The 19,130-nt window shown below is 38.8% G+C and overlaps 1 protein-coding gene and 1 long non-coding RNA gene across 2 annotated transcripts in view; both read left to right on the forward strand.

Moving 5' to 3' along the window:
• LOC121912949 (B-cell receptor CD22-like) overlaps positions 1 to 19,130 on the forward strand; it is a 105,385-nt gene that overhangs the window by 3,760 nt on the left and 82,495 nt on the right. The window contains exon 2 of the mRNA XM_042435532.1: positions 18,394 to 18,397. The gene's annotated coding sequence lies outside the window, so the exon portion shown is untranslated. The remainder of the gene's footprint in view (positions 1 to 18,393; positions 18,398 to 19,130) is intronic.
• On the forward strand, positions 5,725 to 8,338 carry LOC121913137. Its single transcript, XR_006100217.1, has 4 exons — positions 5,725 to 5,965; positions 6,073 to 6,133; positions 7,473 to 7,699; positions 7,804 to 8,338. It is a non-coding gene; the product is annotated as an uncharacterized LOC121913137 (long non-coding RNA).

Consider the following 19,130-nt stretch of genomic DNA (forward strand, 5'->3'; position numbering starts at 1 on the left):
ATTTACATGTTTCAGTGTTCTACATTTCTCTCTAGTTTCATACTCCTGACCTGACCACAGACAAGAAACAGACAAAGGAAACAGTCAATTTTTTCACACACTCTACCCTTCTAACAATTAATATTCTGCTTCTTATTTGCCTCAGTAAAGTACACTTTACAGTAGCATGTTACAGTCTCCCAAAAGATATGTTGGTAATACTGTATGTTTTATTGACTTCAAGGTCAATAAAAGGTACAAGGTTGTTGGAAGCCTAACAAGTTTTGCAAAAATATAGTTTGTAGGTTTTTATACTAATACCTATGCATACACACTATTCTTCCAAATAACATTCAAGCCTTTCTTCTGAATCTGATTGTGGGTTCTGATGTGCTCTGTGTTACAGTGGTACAGGGTCAGAATGACTGGAGAGTGACTTACACTTCTACATGGATTTGTGCCTTGAAAGGATCAACAGTGAACATACGCTGCACCTACAGATACCCATCCAGAGTAAATGACAATGACTATACAGTTGAAGAAACATTCTGGTTTACTAAAGAGAGTAATGGTGTGTATGTGGATCTGAGAACAGATCCGGAGTATGCAGGTCGTGTGCATTATCACAGTGATAAGAACGACTGTACTCTGACAATCACAGACCTGAGAGAGAGCGACTCAGCTGAGTACAAGTTCAGGTTCATAACAAACCAACCAAGAGGGAGAGTAATTGGTTCACCTGGAGTCACTTTGACTGTCACAGGTAACATTTTTGTTGGAAACTATGGAAGTTAGCTCCAAATGTTAAAAAAAAAAAAATCAACTCCCGCACACTGTCAGCATTTATGGTGAATCTATGGCGATGAAGGTTGTTGGACTGAAAGGCAGCTATTTAATAAATATAAGTGTTGACAGTGTGCAGGATTTTATTTTTTGTTTTGAACTACTGCTTTATCTACTGCGCACCTGTCTGTCTACATGTGTCTACAGGTCTCTTTTTTTGCACTACTACTACTAATGTGAATCTATGTGTGCCTGTCATAGAGTGTATGTTGACAGTTTAGTCTAAAATGATGTTTCTGTTCTCTTCACACATCCAGATTTCCAGGTGAAGGTTAGTAGAGGATCAGCCTGCACATTTGGAACCTGTACCTGGGCAGACCTGAGCTGTCACAGTATTTGTCTACCTGATCATCCCGCCTACATCTGGTACAAGAATGGAGAGACAATTTGGAGAGAAACATATTATTTTAACCACTACTTTTATCCTGCAGACAGCTATTCCTGTGCTGTAAAAGGATATGAGCATCACTCTGCTCCTTCAGTGTGTGAGTTTTCTCCATTTTCCGCTAACATAACATCATCAAGTGGAGCCTTTTAGTTAAGTAACTGTACAATTACTTCATGTATCTTTAATATGGGCAGCCCCATCCAAAGCAATACAACAAGCACTGAATTACTGTAATGAAGGCCATTGTTTTCATAGTGATGATCAAACCTATTTCATTTTTCAGGTGTCTCTGGTCAATCCTGCAACAGAGTGATTTACACCGATCAAAGCATTTGTGCCTTCAGAGGCTCATCAGTGGACATTTCTTGCACATACAACAGTAATGAACCCATCACATCAAAATTCTGGTTCAATCCTGAACGTAGTCGTAGGTGGAGGTATTCCTCACAGCCTGAGGACCTTAGTGAAGACTCCCAGTATGCAGGTCATGTTCAGGTCATTGAAACAGAGAGAGGACGCTCCACTCTGAGAATCTCTGACCTGAGAGAGAGTGATTCAGCCCAGTATCACTTCACATTCAAAACACAATGGTTTGAATGGGGGAGTAGTTTACCTGGAACAACTCTGACTGTTACAGGTACTGATGAACACAAATTGATGATGAAGTTAATGTATCAGAAGTTAACATAATGTTGAAATATTTGTATTCATCATGCAATTGTGTGCTTGCTAATAGATAATGTGGATAATCCCTACATCTTGATAAAATAAAATAAAACTTTATGAATCCAGAAGATTTCTAAAGCAATAAATGATAAAAAAAAAATCAAAAGCACACAGTTAAGGTAAAGTTTAACCATTGAAAATAGCAAAAGGCAAAATTATATTGAATATATTATGGGTAAGGTTGAGGGAAAGTTAAACATAAAGGGCAATGTTAAGTAAGAATCAATTGCAATTTGAAACAATTATTGAGTATAAACACATGGATAAGAAAATCTGATTAAAGGACGTTGAGAGAGGATGTTCAGTCTCCGCAGTCTTTGATGTTAGACTCATCTCGTCTGGCCAGAAGGGGACAGAGTCGTGCTGGCAACTCTGTAAGTTATTTACACTTAATTTTTTTTTGACATTTCTGTTTCTTGTTCACAGATCCAGATGTACAGGTGCAGGTGTTCTTGTCTTCTACTGGTCCAAAGCTGATTTGTCTCAGCAGCTGTCTTCTTCCTGGTCGTTCTTCCTGCATCTGGTACAAAAATGAGGAGAAAATTCAGGAAGAAACATCTCCTTCTTATAGAGGATCTATTGATCCAGCAGCCAGATATTCTTGTGCGCTTAAAGGACACCGCTCTCTTCCAGTGTGTAAGTGTACTCCATTGTTTCACTAACAAAATGTCATCTGGTGGAAACTTGAACTCAAAAGGGTTGGATAGAGTATAACATCAATTAGAGTGTATACAGTAATTAAATATTCTCCTTTGAGCCAGTCACATTCATAAATTCTTAACACCTCTGTTTCCCAAATAAACCTTTTGAGATCAACTATAATGACATTTAAAATGAGTGATCACAGAGAAAGTCAGAGGAGGGAAAAGGTTGTCATATTCAAGTACAGGATCTGCAAAAGCATCATGGAAATCAACTGCAAACTGTGGAGTATTTATGCTGGTAATACACTAAAAATGTCGGCAAAGACACTCTGTTTTTCTAGTGGACATTGAAACAGTTGTGAGTGAGCTGGAGCATGACGCAGCTGGATCCTGTAGATTTATTGCATATAGTTACAGTATGTAGCCATAGCGTTGAAATTTGTATTTGGAGATACAGAAACCTGGTTACCATATTTTTGTGGGTGTAATAATTAAGTTTGTGCAGCAATTGATGATATTGTAGTAAGATAAAAGTACAGCACATTACACTGGAAGTGAAAATTAAAGGTATCCAATTGAGTTTTTGTCCATCAGTTGCATTGCAGAGCATATGTGCATGAGAAAAAAAGGTTGCAGCCGTGATAACTTTTCAGAATTGTAAAATTCAATTCACTGCTGTGCAGTGTTTTTTCTGATGAGCCTTTAAATACAATAATCTGTTACTCCAACCGGAATTGCTGGATCACATTTCATTGTCTCACCGGCACTTTAAACAACACAAACACACTTGTATCATTTTACACAGAGCTGTTTTTAGACTGAATGTAGCTCCTGTATGTTGCAGAACAATGAAAAATATTGAAAATATGAAAAAAATATTGTGTGTGCCACAGCTTAATGAGAACAGGAATACAGTACATACTTACTCAACTCAAATCCTGTTTGCTTTTCTAGCTCATGCACAGTTATCATGCTTGTAGTGCATACAGCATTTTGGGCTGCACGTGGACGTCCACAGAGGCGTCTGCATGGACCCTTGCAGCCACAGAAAGTATGAATTGGCCTTAACACACTGGTATAAAAGACAGTGAGGACCTGGGACAGCTCCAGTATCAGCACTCAGCGCTGTTCACTTTTCATTTTCTTCACTGTATTAACTAATTAATTAATTAATTTCATGAGCAAATCAAAAAGTTTATGTTCAATAATAACACACTCTTATGTTAACACTTGCTCATATAATGTCTTCCAGATGCTCCGAAAGTTCCCTTAGTGTTGAAGAGTTTCCCTGGTAACATTATGGAGGGCAGCTCAGTGTCTCTGACCTGCAGCAGTGATGCTAACCCAGCAGCTAAGTTCACCTGGTACAAGATGAACCAAACACTGCTCAGGAATGAACCACAGCTGATTTTCAACAACATCCAGTCCTCTGACTCTGGAGAGTATTACTGTACAGCTGAGAATGAGCTGGGGAAGAGGACATCTGAATATGTCTTTATTGATGTGAGATGTGAGTGAAATTGCTTTTTAAATGCAACAAATAGATTAAATCTGTCAGATTTATTGCATCTGGTAACAAAGTCTGCTGCTAGTTCACCGAGCAGCTCCAGCAGATGTTGAAGAGGCAGTTTTAATCACTAGTATCATTCATATTTACTCTGCTATTCAGGATATTCAAACCATCAAATTCATCATTCCTCCAACGTTTCAGATGTTGCTACACACTTACATACTAATTATTGAAATAGAATATTTTCCACAGTTGTAACACATCCTCAATTCATGATAATCTATGTTAATACATTTCTTCCAGATGCTCCAAAGCTTTCCTCTGTGTCAGTGAATCCCTCTGGTGAGATAGTGGAGGGCAGTTCAGTGACTCTGACCTGTAGCAGTGATGCTAACCCAGCAGCTAATTATACCTGGTACAAGGAGAACCAAACACTGCTTCATGGGCCAGAAAACATTTATCATTTCACCTCCATCAGCTCTGAGGACAGCGGGATCTACCACTGCAAGTCTGAGAATCAGTATGGACAGATCAACTCTTCATCTCTATCCTTAGATGTCCAGTGTAAGTACATAAGAAGACACAATATATTTGAACATACTGATGGTGTGTGTAAAATTAGAGTTTGGACCAGTGGTTAAACCTACTAACTGACAATGCCACAGTTAGTGTAACTCAATCTCAGTTAGTTACAACAGCTCGATGGTCTAATGCAAATTAGGGAGTGTGTTGTCAGAGACATACAGCAAAGCCCTTTTCAGACATAACATTCAGCAAGCTGTTGAGCTTTATGTCATTCCAACATTGGTGGCTTTTACGTTAATGCTCCTTACAGCCTCAATCAGACATGACAGGACATTTACGTAAAGAGACAATGCTTGTGCGATATTTGGTGCCAGGTGCACAAAAGGGAGCAGAGAAAAAGAGGGAGAGTGATAAGTTAAAAATGTGAAAAGGCAAAGAAGGGGAGAATTGTGTTTGTTCACAGGCTGCATCACTGATGGATTTTAAATGGATTTTGCTGTTGAATCTTTAATTAATGACCATCGTGAGTGTGTGGTGCTGCTCCCAGAAACGGTCTAATTTGCCTTTATTTACTGCATAATCAGATCTGTAGACAGATGTTAATGAGTTGTATTTTTATACATATTGTCCTTCAGATGCTCCAAAGCTTCCCTCTGTGTCAGTGAGTCCCTCTGGTGAGATAGTGGAGGGTAGTTCAGTGAATCTGACCTGTAGCAGTGATGCTAACCCACCAGCTAATTATACCTGGTACAAGGAGAATAAAGACTCACCAAAAGCATCAGGACAGATCTTCACCATCATTCACTTCAAACCTGAGCACAGTGGGAATTATTACTGTGAAGCCCAGAACAGAAGAGGACGTCATAACTCCACCTTATATCTGACATTAGTGGGAGGTAAGTTGTGTGCATTTACAGTACACTTAACCTGACCATGTCCCAACCCTATCCAAAGGAAAGCTGCCTCTCCCCTATTGTACAATAAGTGTTTTTAACATAAAGCGAACTTAATATTTTCTAACCTAATACTGGTGGGTGATAAAAACCTCAATAAGCAAGTGGAGAAACATAGCAAATGCAGAAGCTTCCAGACAGGGCACCATGGGTCACTGGATGGTTTCTTGAGTATCTAAATGATGTGAATCATATGCTATGACCATCAAAGTCACCAGATCTCCTGCGTGAGATTTTGTAGTGATGTATTAAACTGGAATTATTTAAATGTCCTGTAATTCCCAAATAAACTGTCAGTATTTCCTTCAGATTCAGCTGCATATAAATTAGCAGCTATTGGAACAATCACTGCTCTTCTCCTGGCTATTACACTTCTTGCTGTCTTCCTATGGATTAGGTGAGCAAGACTGTATCACTACTATGTTCACTAATACATCTATAATTTTGGAATCTGTGTCCTTATTTAATTAATTAATTAATCTAATTGTTCATTTGCCTATCCAGAAGAAATAAGAGCTTCACACATCAGTCTGAGCCTGGAGGGAGTACGGACAACAGAGCACAGGTAAGGAGGAAGAGGTCAAGTTTTCCAGTGCAAAAGAGAACTTGTAAATCTTTGAAAAACACTTTTTGTTCCACGTTATTTGTCTTTCTTTATCCAAATTTATACTAAACTAAGGAACAGAACTTCAAACTATGTTCTTGTAAAATGACCAAAAAGTTGAATAACCGTCTCCCTAAAGGTCAGAGAAACGTGGGAAAACCTTTAGTCGTCACTCCAAAGCAGTGCAGCTTGATCACACTGTGAGACTTGTTCACCATCAATCGATATGGAGTTTTGGTGACCAAAGACAACCTGAGGCAAACTTCTGACAGAGTCAGAAATGAAAGATTCAGTCCTCACAATGTGACTGCAGCTTCAACCCACGACTACAAACAAATCAATTAGACTAAAAGATGAAATGACACAGAATACACTGGCAGTTGTGCAGTTTTTAATAAAGTTTAGGGGAAAAACACACTCGTTCTCGCAGTGGTAGTAGAGGCTTTAGGAGTGGAGGAAGGGTTGCTACCTAGTAACTTGTTAGTGTACACATCTTTTGTGTGGCTGCAGGGAGAACTAATGGTCCCTGTCATGAATGTTGGTCATACAGATGTGTGCTTGTATGCTATGCACTTGCCTGGCATGCATGAATGTAGCGGATGTGGTAGCTGGGGGTGTCAGCCCTGTAGCATTTCAGGAGGCAGGGCCACAGGAAGTGGAGGTTTCTGTATACATGCAGGAGGCCACAGTGGGGCCACAGTGGGGCCACAGTGGGGCAGCCATCAGCACGTTTCCATTTGATTTCAACTATCCTCATTCAGATGAGCAGCAGTTAGCTCAGGTGAGGAATTTACTGGTTGAAAACTCAGATGTGTTTGCCGGGAGTGATAGTGAGTTGTTCAGCATCAAGGTCATACAGTAGAGATTTCCCTGTTAGAGAACACACCAATGAAGCAGAAAAAGGCCCCTCATGCCTCTGTCAACCATACAGGCACAGTTTCTGGGTAGAAACAAATGTGCTGGCCAAAAATCTGACCCACAGCAAGGTAGAAGCCGATGGGGTGACAGAAATTTTGGGGTGGCATCTGCAGTGGCCAATCAGATTGTAGGGTGGCACTGGACACTCCGGCCCCGACCCCTTTGAAACCGCGCATGGTGGCCAGTAAGGATTGCACCAACAAAAACAATGATCTCAAACCTCAGGATCGCAGTTGTTTACATCAGCAAAGCAATGATTAGTTCCAAATTAACAACATCAAACGCTGTGCCAAGAAACCCTCAGTAGCCTATCTGGTAAAGTAATTGTACAGTCCCTAGAATTAGAGATCAACCTCTTGTATGTGTGTTGTTTTCCCATCAGCTAGGCATGGGTCCAGTGAATGACTCCCCGTCAGCTGCAACACAAAGTGAAATGGCAGGACAGCAGGATGACCTTAACTATGCCAGCATCAGCTTCTCTCAGGACCAGCCAGATGCTCTCTACTCCAACATCAGACCAGCTCAGCGCCCCAGACAAACAGAGGAAGAGGAGCAGGATGATGTTGAGTACAGTGATATCAAATTTGACAGTGCCAGTAGTGCACCAGGGTGAGCAGCTCCTCTCACACGAAAATCTTTATCGCTACACAATTTAAAAATGTACATATTGATTGATAAACTGTCACTCAGAATGGTTTATTTTTCCTTCACAGAACAAGACAACAAGAAGCTGGGGATGAATTATTTGCACTATATAGCACAGTCAACAAAAAACATGTGAATACAACATGAATTTGCTGTCTGTTATTTATACATGGATTTTTCTGGGACATTGTTTATGCAGGTAGCAGCACTGAGTTCAGAAATACAGTTACTGAGACAGACAGGAAAGGACAGACCTGGCCAAGAATGCATCAAGGTAGCCATAAAAACCAAAACCGCCATAAAAATGAAAACATATAAACAAAAGCAGTTTATGTAGGATGAGTAAAGACTTTTTTTGTTGTTTACTTTAAGGGCTCACAAAAAATCTGGTATGTAGCCATGCTGAAAGTTGTAATTTTTAATGTCATTTTTTATAGACAGATACCACAATGGGTAAGTGAGCATTTCCAATTTGGGTGAACTGTCCCTTTAACACAGGTATGGCTGTTATGTTGTTGAGATTCTAATGAAACTTTACTGAAGAAAATTCCACAAATTGTAAATACTGTATATCAGCACGTAACTGTGCATGATTTATGTGTATTGAAAGAGACAAATACAAAATACATAATAAAATACACTTGTGTGACATTTGTCAAAAGCATATTTTACTCTATTTATTTGTAAATATTCTGGCATACTCAAATCTCTGAAGCTTCCCTGAACTACTCAGTCCAATGTTTAAGTTAAAGTCCAACAGAAATTAAATGGCATTTTCCATTATCTGCCACAGCATATTAATATTCTCTGTATCACTGCTCAAAAGAATTAGAAACCAAAAGACAGAATTTCATGATGGCGCCCCCTAGTTTGCATCCATTTGATGAAATACTGATTGTTTGTCATTTACTTGGATGGAGAACGTACCATACAGAAAATCAAATCTTGCATAAAGTGATAAGGTGTTGTTCTGCAGAGCAGACGGTCACACTGAGCCTGATAGCATCCTGCGACACAACACAAGAGCCACAGACACTTAACAACAACCCACATTAGCTTTTCTGCTAAATTCTTCTTCTTATCTAACTTACAAACATGAACACACATCTCCTCCTGCACCTTTGTTTTCTGAATGAACCACCAAACAAAAAGTTACACAGCTGCAATATATCTAGCAGCATGTAAACATACCTGCAAATGTCAATTTGGTCTTTTTATATGCTGGTGTGGTCCTTATTCTTCAATACCACTGCCTGCTGTCACATTGTCTGCATTATATAATAATTAAAATAATAGTATTGTTTCTGTATGTCTGTCTTTACCCTCCTGTGTCAGATTTGTTGGGAATTAGAACCTGAGAAACTGAAAAAGATGCCAAACAGACTTATCTATGACTCACTAGCCTGACTTCAGTGGCGGGTAGTACACATGATAATACCTGCTGTCATCAGGACATGACCGTTTTGGTGGTGGGAGAATATAGTACCCTGCACTACTTTTGTTTACATATTGTTTTATTTGACAGGCATTTCAGTTTAAAAATGCAATTTCTTATAGCACAATGTTGTTACTGTAGATACATCCTGAATTTAAAACTATAGTAGACCCCTCTCCAATACACCTCTCATGCAAAGGTGTTGTTAGTTAATGTTATGCAATATGCCACAACATGTGGTTGGATGGGCTACATGGGCATTTGGCATGCCTGCTGCTTATGCACTGACCGCAGTGGAAAGTTATCGTTCAGTGTAACTTCTATCTCTATTCTAGCAGAGTACAAAGGTTGATTGATGTGGCTGGTATACTTCCTGTGTGTTCTTCCAAAACAGGTTTTAACATATCTGAAGTCACAGAGAGAGAGATGAGAGGAGCAGTTTTGAGTTTAACTGCAGCAGCAAGTGGATTTGGTGTCTTTCTTCTCTCTGTGTCAGGTATTGTATATTTACATTTACATTGTAGGGAATTTAGCACACTTATACAGAGCAGCATAAATAAATTTTAAGAAAGTAAATAAGTACTCCAGATTTACCTCTAGATTTTGATGTATGGTGTGAAGCTGTGTGAATTTAACCCTTATAGACCCACCATAGACCCATTTTTGCCTTTTTTAGGGGGGGACAGGGGACCTTTAGGGGAAGATAGCAGGTCAGCAATATATGCCACATAGAAGTGGTATACATCATCTGAAAGCTGGGAACCTAAAGATTATTTTAGATGCAGCTCAGCACTGTGTGTCAAGTTTTTCTAGTCATAAATCTGTAATGAACATTATGTTTTGGTTAGGTGTCTGTTCAAATTTTGAAAGTTTAGAGTGTATAATTGCTTAGAACATTATGATGGAAGTATATCATGGCCATTCCAATGCTCAATTATGTCTCATACGTTGTTGCAGCAATTTCTGGGCTGATACCATTTGTTATAAAGACTCGGTGTAAAATGTAACCATTTCTGACCACACGAGAATCAATAAAATGGTCAAAAATCCCTCCTAAATATCACATTAAGACATCAAGACTTAAAGGGACACCACAGAAAAAATCATGCTGTGATTTGGTATAGAAAATTTTGACATTTGTAGATATCTGTATGAATTGCATTTTTTAGCGATTGGATGGCAAGCACTTCTGATCTGGAAATTGCTGCCCCCCCCCCACCACCACCTTATTGTCATCCTCTAAATGACCCAGGTCTCTATTGGTGGTCATGGGTTCATGAGGCTTTGAGGCTTTTTCCTTCGCCAAAATTTAGCCTAACTTTGGAGTGTTATTTAGCCCCCCTCCCGACAAGCTAGCATAACATGGGCGGTATTGGTTGGTACCTATGGATGCCTTAGGTTGCCTAGTTTCATATGATACTAGTATCTTCATTTTAGCTTTAAAACTGAGTTGACTACAGCCTCTGAAAGACAGTAATGTCGACCAAGAGCGCAGACACCCCTGCAGGTCTCTGAGGTTTAAAGGCCTACAAAACCAAATATTTATTAAATCTTTTTTTCTGTTTAAATATTTTTCTGTGATACAGTTTTTTTGTATCACATTGCCTATTCAAGACTTGATTGTGGTGATAACTGAAGTCCTCAGATTTATGTTTTCACACATTTCTCTGTATTTCTCCTTTTACCTGAACACTGTAGACTGATTGAAATAATGTGTGCTGTTAACAACAGCGGGATCTATAAATGAATGCTCTTCTCTAGAATAACTAAGTTTCCCAGAAAGTCTTGTGTTATGGACCACTAATTTCTGTCTGCAGCTACTTTCATCTCAATGAAGTCATGTTTCGGGTAGGGGTATATGTGTTGCACAGTGGGCTTCTTTTATTACTTTCTTAACTCAGTTTGATATTTTCTTGCTGAGAGCAGTAGTCTGTCTTTTTGTGGTTGATTACTCATAGCTGCTGTGAATCGTCCCCCACACCTCAGTGTTCTACACTTCCTGTGTCTTTCACAACCACTGGCCACAAAGTGAACATAGAGGAAACAAACAAAAAAAAGAAAAGTTAAATCTTTTATCTTATCTTGTTACATTCTCTACACTGATATGTAAAACTACATTTATTTTAACAGGTTTGGTGTATTCCTGTTCTTTCACTGCACATTCAGACTGTATGAAGTCCTGCCTTAGTGAACATAGAGATTAACTGTGGAAAGGACGTTTACACTTTCCAACAATCCTTTTAACTGTAAATCAGTATAACTGAGTAAAATATCTTGTATTTAGATTTTCCCTGTCTGAGTTTACCCAGGTTTAATTCCAAAAACATAAAAGATGTAAAACCTCATTTTTAACATCATGCTCTGGTGGGTGGGTGACGTACTACGAGTTGGGCGGTGCTTGGTTTTTGCTCTGCTGTGGCGGCCGTGGTACAAATGATCCCATTTTACAGCTAAACAGTACACTATGTATGTTCCTGAACACATTTGAGGTGAGAAAGCCAACGCAGTAACAGAATCTTGATTCATATTTGATCAGAACTGCCTAGTTTGACAGTTTGAATTTCGTGAGCTGGCTATGTTGTGCTGGATAGACATAGAGTTGTGATTATACAAATTCAGATACGGCAATGGGTTTGTCAACTCGCCATTCCATATCCATTATGCACCACACAGCTGGATATCCTGCTCCCCATAGAAAATTAATGGGATCTGTTGACTTGACATCCGTCCATGGATTTGGTGTGTCTGCACCATTAGGTAATAAAAATGTCTCATTATTTCTCTTTTCTCTTTAAATTATGAACAGGTCAAAACACTGGTCTTTTATTCTCTCTAACATAGATTATATCAAGTCTTTGCAAAACAGTAAAACTTGGTTGTGACTTCTGCCTTTGCTGGCAATTGGCACATCATGCATTTTCATAATGATAAAAAAGAGGAAGGAAATCAAGGCAATACAGGTTTATTTGTATAGCACATTTCAACAACAAGGCAATTCAAGTGCTTTACATAGAGCATAAAAGGCATCAAGACAGAATATAAAAGCAACACATGTAAAAAGACATTTAAATACGATTAAAAAGAGTTAAATTTGGAAATAAAAATAAGCTAAAAAAGAATAAGAGATAAAACAGGAGAATAAAAGTTACAGTGCAGTGTAAAATATTAACCCTCAAATTTGGTTTAATAAAAGGCAGTGGCAAACAGAAAAGTCTTCAGCTGTGATTTAAAAGAACTGAGAGTTGCAGCAGACCTACAGTTTCCTGGGAGTTTGTTCCAGATATGTGGAGCATAAAAACTGAACACTGCTTCTTCATGTTTAGTTTTTACTCTGGGGACAGAAAGCAGACCTGTCCCAGACAACCTGAGAGGTCTAGATGATTCATAATGTAGCAGCGGATCAGAAATGTATTTTAACCCTAAACCATTCAGCGCTTTATAAATCAACAGCAGTATTTTAAAATCAATTCTTTGACAGACTGGAAGCCAGTGTAAAGATCTGAGAACTGGAGTGATATGATCCACTTTCTTAGTCTTAGTGAGGACTCGAGCAGCAGCGTTCTGAATCAGCTGCAGCTGTCTGATCGATCTTTTAGGGAGACCTGTGAAGACAGTGTTGTCGAGTCTACTGAAGATAAATGTATGGACAAGTTTTTCCATAAGTCCTTTAATTCTTGATATATTCTTCAGGTGACAGTAGGCTGACTTTGTAATTGTCTTAATGTGGCTGTTGAAATTCAGGTCTGAGTACAAGACTGCACCAATATTTCTGGCTTGGTTTGTGGTTCATCATCAATTGAAGCTGAGTGCTGACTTTTAATCATTCTTCCTTGGCTCCAAAACAAGTCATCTAATTTAAGCCTTATATCTGACTTCTGCTTACAGTTCACAGAGGACAGGCATCTCAACAGACAACGTCATTCTCTGTTGTAAGTAGAATAGTTTACTGATATGACTATTACATGGTTTGTACATTATGTGATGTATCTTATTGTCTCTGAAGCCTCACAGAGAGATGAGAGGAGCAGCTATGAGTTTAACAGCAGCAGCGAGTGGATTTGTTGTCTTCCTTCTCTCAAGGCAACATCTTTCTATGTTCTATGTAGAATAGTTTATTGATAGAAGTTGGCTATTTCTTGTGCCAGTATTCATTTGTTGTTGTATTGTGTCTGAAGCCAGATAGAGACACAAGAGGAGCAGCTATGAGTTTAACAGCAGCAGCCAGTGGATTTGTTGTCTTCCTTCTCTCTGTGTCAGGTACTGTATATCTACATTTACATTGTAGGACATTTAACACACTTATTCAGAGCAGCATGAAGTGATTTTGAGAAAGTAAATATAAAATATCCCAGATCAGCACTTTTCTAGGTTTGATGTATGTGTGATGCAGTATGATGAATAACTTTTAAGCTCTACAACACCAAACATTCACTTCTGTTTATTCCTGTGTAAAATATAGCTGTTGAATGAAGGCAAAAATAATACCAGTAACAGCCCCTCCCTATAAAAGTGAATATCCACCTGTGTCATTTTTGCCACTTTTAACAGTTTCTCTCAATTCATATTCTGTGTTTCTCTGTAGTTTACAAACTTAATTCAACAGCAACTTGACCAGAGAACTAACAGAAGAAACTAACCAAGAAAAACACAGACTCTTTAATTATTCATTTTCTTCTTCTTTTCCTGTTCAGTAAAACTGCATTAATGTTCATAGCTACATTCTTGTTCCTTCACTGCACCTTCAGACTGTCCGATGTTCTGTCTCAGTGCACAGAGAGATTAACTGTAAACAGCATCTAAAACTGTTTCTTTACATTATAAATTCAGTTATAAGTTAGTTATAAAGTGCCTAAAAAGCAGTTTAATGAATTTTAATGAGGTGAAAACAACATAGGTTGTATTACCGGCATGCTGCTGCCTCTCAAAACAGTTAGTTAAATTGTCATTGTATCAATCAGTCATTTTATATTTGAAGGACTTTGTGTTTGATAACATATAAATTACACTTCTCAGGCGTTTAGCTTCAGCTTTTCAAAAAACACAACAAACAAGCAGAGCAAGAAGATAAAATCATAATGGTACCATTATCGACTTTGTCTTATTCACTGATTCTTAGCTTGATGTGCTCTGTGTTACAGTGGTACAGGGTCAGAATGACTGGGGAGTGACTTACACTTCTACTCAGATTTGTGCCTTAAAAGGATCAACAGTGGACATACGCTGCACCTACAGATACCCATCCAGAATAAATGACCATGATAATACAGTTGAGAAAACATTCTGGTTTACAAAGGAGAGTAATGATGTGTATGTGGATCTGAGAACAGATCTGGTGTATTCAGGTCGTGTTCAGTATCACTGTGATAAGAACGACTGCACTCTGAGAATCACAGACCTGAGAGAGAGCGACTCAGCTGAGTACAAGTTCATGTTCATAACAAACCAACCAGGAGGGAGATTTACTGATTCACCTGGAGTCACTTTGACTGTCACAGGTAACAATTTCATCTGAAGATTTAATAATTTAATAAATTAATCCAAACGGTGGACACAAGTGTACGTGTGTGTGCTTGTATGTGTGAATGTTGACAGTTAAGTTTAACTTTCTTTTCTTTACTTTTTTTTTTTCTTTATTCATATATGCAGATCTCCAGGTGCAGGTGAGCAGATTAATTATCAACCAGGATTATCCCCTGGCAGAGCTGAAGTGTCACAGCAGCTGTCATCTACCTGATGGTTCTTCCTACATCTGGAACAAGAATGGACGGCACATTTGGGGACAAACATCTAATTCTTATTCAGGCGAATTTTATTCTGCGTACAGCTATTCCTGTGCTGTGAAAGGACATGAGAAGTTCCCCTCTCCTTCACTGTGTGAGTTTACATCACAGTCTTTTACACTATCTAGTGGAGTGTTTTAGCTAATGTACCATAACCAACCCAATCACCAGAACAAAACTTTGGCATTGAACGTTTCTGTAAACCACAGAAACGTTGAATATATACGTTTCAACACGTGTAATACGTATCATATCAACATTTCTACAAACGTAGCATGTTAACATTTCTACCCATTGAATAATGATGTTTTATGATGTGACAACACTGTGATTAAGGTCTGGTTAGGTTTAGGCACAAAGACCACTTGGTTAGGGTTAGGGAAAGATCATGGTTTGGGTTCAAATAAAATAACAAATACAATAAAAACAGCCAATGTCTCACTAAAAACACCGGTTTTCTCGCCAGAAAAATGACTGCAAATGTCCTGATGTCTTGCTAAAAACACCTGCTTTTGTCGGTTGAAATGGGAAGCGGGCATTGGTTTCGAGGTGGTCTCTGCTGATTTCCAACTTACTGTCAAGAAACTTACAAACCAACCACCGACCCCTCCTCCTCCTAATAGGGAAGTCAGCTCATATAGATTGCATGTGAACTACGTCACTTTAGAAATGTTGATATGATACGTTTTGTAGAAATGTTAATATGCTACGAATTACACGTGCTGAAACGTAGATGTTCAACGTTTCTGTGGTTTGCTGGCGACCAGGCTGTCATTACTGAATGTGCACACATGCACAATGCTTAATGTCGGAGACATCAAGCCTCATGCTTTTTCAGCATTAACATGTTCTGTTGCACCTGCAGGGGGATGAACACAATGGAACCATCTGCCCTCTGATTGGACAGATTGACTTGGCGTTTGACCAATCAGATTCACATGTAAAAACAGGGTCAAAATTTCAACTTACAGTTCATACAACCTTGTAGTTTGTACTTTTAACTTCAATGTCGCACACACAGGTAGGAAATTTGTGTGTCCGTCTCTCAGACTTTGTAAAACCTCACTGTTGAAAAAAATCCTGTGCAAATTATAATTACACATCAACAAAATATTTCTACAGCTACAAAATCTTTTTACACGTGTGCAAGTTATATCTGTATGCACAAAACTTTTTCACACATGGCATTACTCCTTTCAGTTAAGAATGTACTTGAATAAAGCTTGAGGCTTGATGTCTCCAATATTAAGCATTATGTGTGCATGACTGTTCCTGTATGTGTTTTTATCCATGTAGCCTATAGCTGTCAGACATTATCAAATATGTATGTCAGTGGTGCTTCAAAGGTTGTATTGATGTTGGGATACCTACAGCAGTATCCCAAGAGCTTAATGGGACCAGTACAGAGAGGGAAGTGATATCACCCATATTTAAGACACATTCAGTTATGGTACATCAGCTAACCATTTCACAAGCTCAAAATATTTATGACCATTATTTGATTCCATAAATATACACATACAGGAACTGTTGCACCTGTCACCACATCAAACAGTGTTGTCACAGTGTACTGACACACCCAGGAGTGCACTTCTGCGTCAGAGTTTAAACCACTGGAGGGCAGTAGAGACAAGGTTTCAGCTGGTGTTAAGTTACTCTTTAAAGGAAAAAATGCACTATGAAATGTGTGTAGTTCAGTTCTATAGTTTATTCAAGAGCATTCTTAACTAAAAGGAGTAATGCCAAATACTACATTTCCCAGAGTGCTATAAGATCATTTGATACTCTACAGTATACATGGCTCCACATCTCATGGTTATACATTTCCTTTATCAAATTATATCTCGATTAACTTTCAACTTTTACTGTATTGATTCACACCTGAACAACATTGTATTATTGATTTCATTTTGTGGTACTCAAGTGTAAAACACTCTTAATGTTTGTCCTTGTGTTGGTGCCATAAGCTTCATAAATTAGTCTCATGTCCTTCTTGGAGGTGGAAAGAAGGAGGCCCATGCAGTATCTTAGCAGTTATGAAGTATCTGCATAACATATAAATTACATTAATCATTAACAGACTTTAATAGATTAAAGTCTGTTCTCTGATGTTGTTATGAGTCTCGTTGTGGATTCTGTTGTGTTCTGTGTTACAGTGGGTCACTGGGGAGTGACGTACTCTTCTACTCAGATCTGTGCCTTCAAAGGATCAACAGTGTACATAAGCTGCACCTACAGATGCCCATCCAGAATAGATAACCTTGATATTACAGTTGACAAAACTTTATGGTTCACTAAAATGGATGGTAATCAATATTTGGATCTGAGAACAGACTCAGAGTATTCAGGTCGTGTTCAGTATCACTGTGATAAGAACGACTGCACTCTGAGAATCACAGACCTGAGAGAGAGCGACTCAGCTGAGTACAAGTTCAGGTTCATAACAAACCAACCAAAAGGGAAATATTCTGCCTCACCTGGAGTCACTTTGACTGTAACAGGTAACGTTTTCATTTTAAATGGAGCAAAACATTAGTTCAGGCAGAGCACAGAGCTTTACCAGCTGCTTGGCTACCAGCTGACTGTTAACGGTCATCATATTCATAGAAGTGGACAGTGCTTCCATTATAAGCTGACACTTCTTACTATTACTTTGCTTACATGCTAATGCTGACACCATCTGCTGCCCCAATCTCCTCATTATGTATTATGCTTTTGCTATTCTTTATTTCTCTCACATCTAATGTTCATCTATGTGATTATTAAGGTTATTTAGCAGAATCTTCATTACTGCTTGGATTCTCTGAGAGCTCCCTCAAAGAGCAGGTTCTTTTCCATCAAATCTAACTTTATAACCATTTTCTATAAATGGTTGATTCCTTGATGTTGTGATCAGTTAGATTCAGATGTTTCAGATAATTTAGGAAATGTTACTGTGAACATGTGAATATTTGCTTGTATGTGCTGTATGTTGACAGTTAATTCTGAAATGACATTTCTGTTTGTTGTTCACAGATCCAGACTTCCAAGTGCATGTTAGAAAATCTTCCCCCAACCAGCATCCCACCTGGACAGAGCTGACATGTCACAGCAATTGTCAGCTGCTTGTGCATCATTACTACATCTGGTACAAGAATGGCCAGCTAATGGAGGGAAACAAAGTTTATTTTCATCCGCACCCAATTAATCCTGAGGACGAGTATTCTTGTGCTCTATCAGGATATGAGTCTTTCCCCTCTCCTTCAGTGTGTGAGTTTTCTCTACAATGTTCCACTAACACATCAAGTGAAAACTTTGACCCACATAGTCTACAACAAGTCAGACCCAGTTTTAACTCTTACATTTTTTCATTTATACTTTGTACTTTTATCAACATAACTATTTTACTCAGACCAAAATGTGATGTCAATTGTTTTTTTAATAACATGTTGGCTCGTTCTAAGGTGTGTAAGTGTAGTCAAGTGCAGGACACACAATACAAGCAACGTGATGTCACAGCAGGATTTATAGAACAAGACAAGAAAGATGTGTGACAGCAAGGCAGGTAGAGCTATCTGAAACTACAGGGCCAATAACACAGCAAGCAGAATCTGAACACACACACACACATACACACACACACATACACACACACACACACACACACACACACACACACACACACACACACTCACTTACTCACTCACACATGTACACACATACGTACAAGGATGTTGGACTTGTCAAACATTTCTGATCATGTCTATCATCTGACATATGACAACATATTCTATTCTTCAAGTTAATGTGTGTCTGTATCTCCTACAGATCCTCCAAAGCTTCCCTCTGTGTCAGTGAGTCCTTCTGGTGAGATAGTGGAGGACAGTTCAGTGACTCTGACCTGTAGCAGTGATGCTAACCCAGCAGCTAAATACATCTGGTACAAGAAGAATGTAAATCCAGACCTTCAACCTCTCAGTAAAGGACCACAGCTTGACTTCAGCTCCATCCAGTCCTCTGACTCTGGAGAGTATTACTGTACAGCTGAGAACCAGCTGGGGAAGAGGACATCTGAATACACCTTTATTGATGTGGAATGTGAGTAAATCTGCTCATTTAAAAAAAAAACATAAAGCTGTTGGGCAAACGTTTCTGATCATGTCTGCTTTCTTCAGCTCTACCTGCTTCACATTCAGTCTGC

The sequence above is a fragment of the Thunnus maccoyii genome, chromosome 2 (genome assembly GCF_910596095.1).
Source record: "Thunnus maccoyii chromosome 2, fThuMac1.1, whole genome shotgun sequence".
Lineage (NCBI taxonomy): Eukaryota > Metazoa > Chordata > Actinopteri > Scombriformes > Scombridae > Thunnus > Thunnus maccoyii.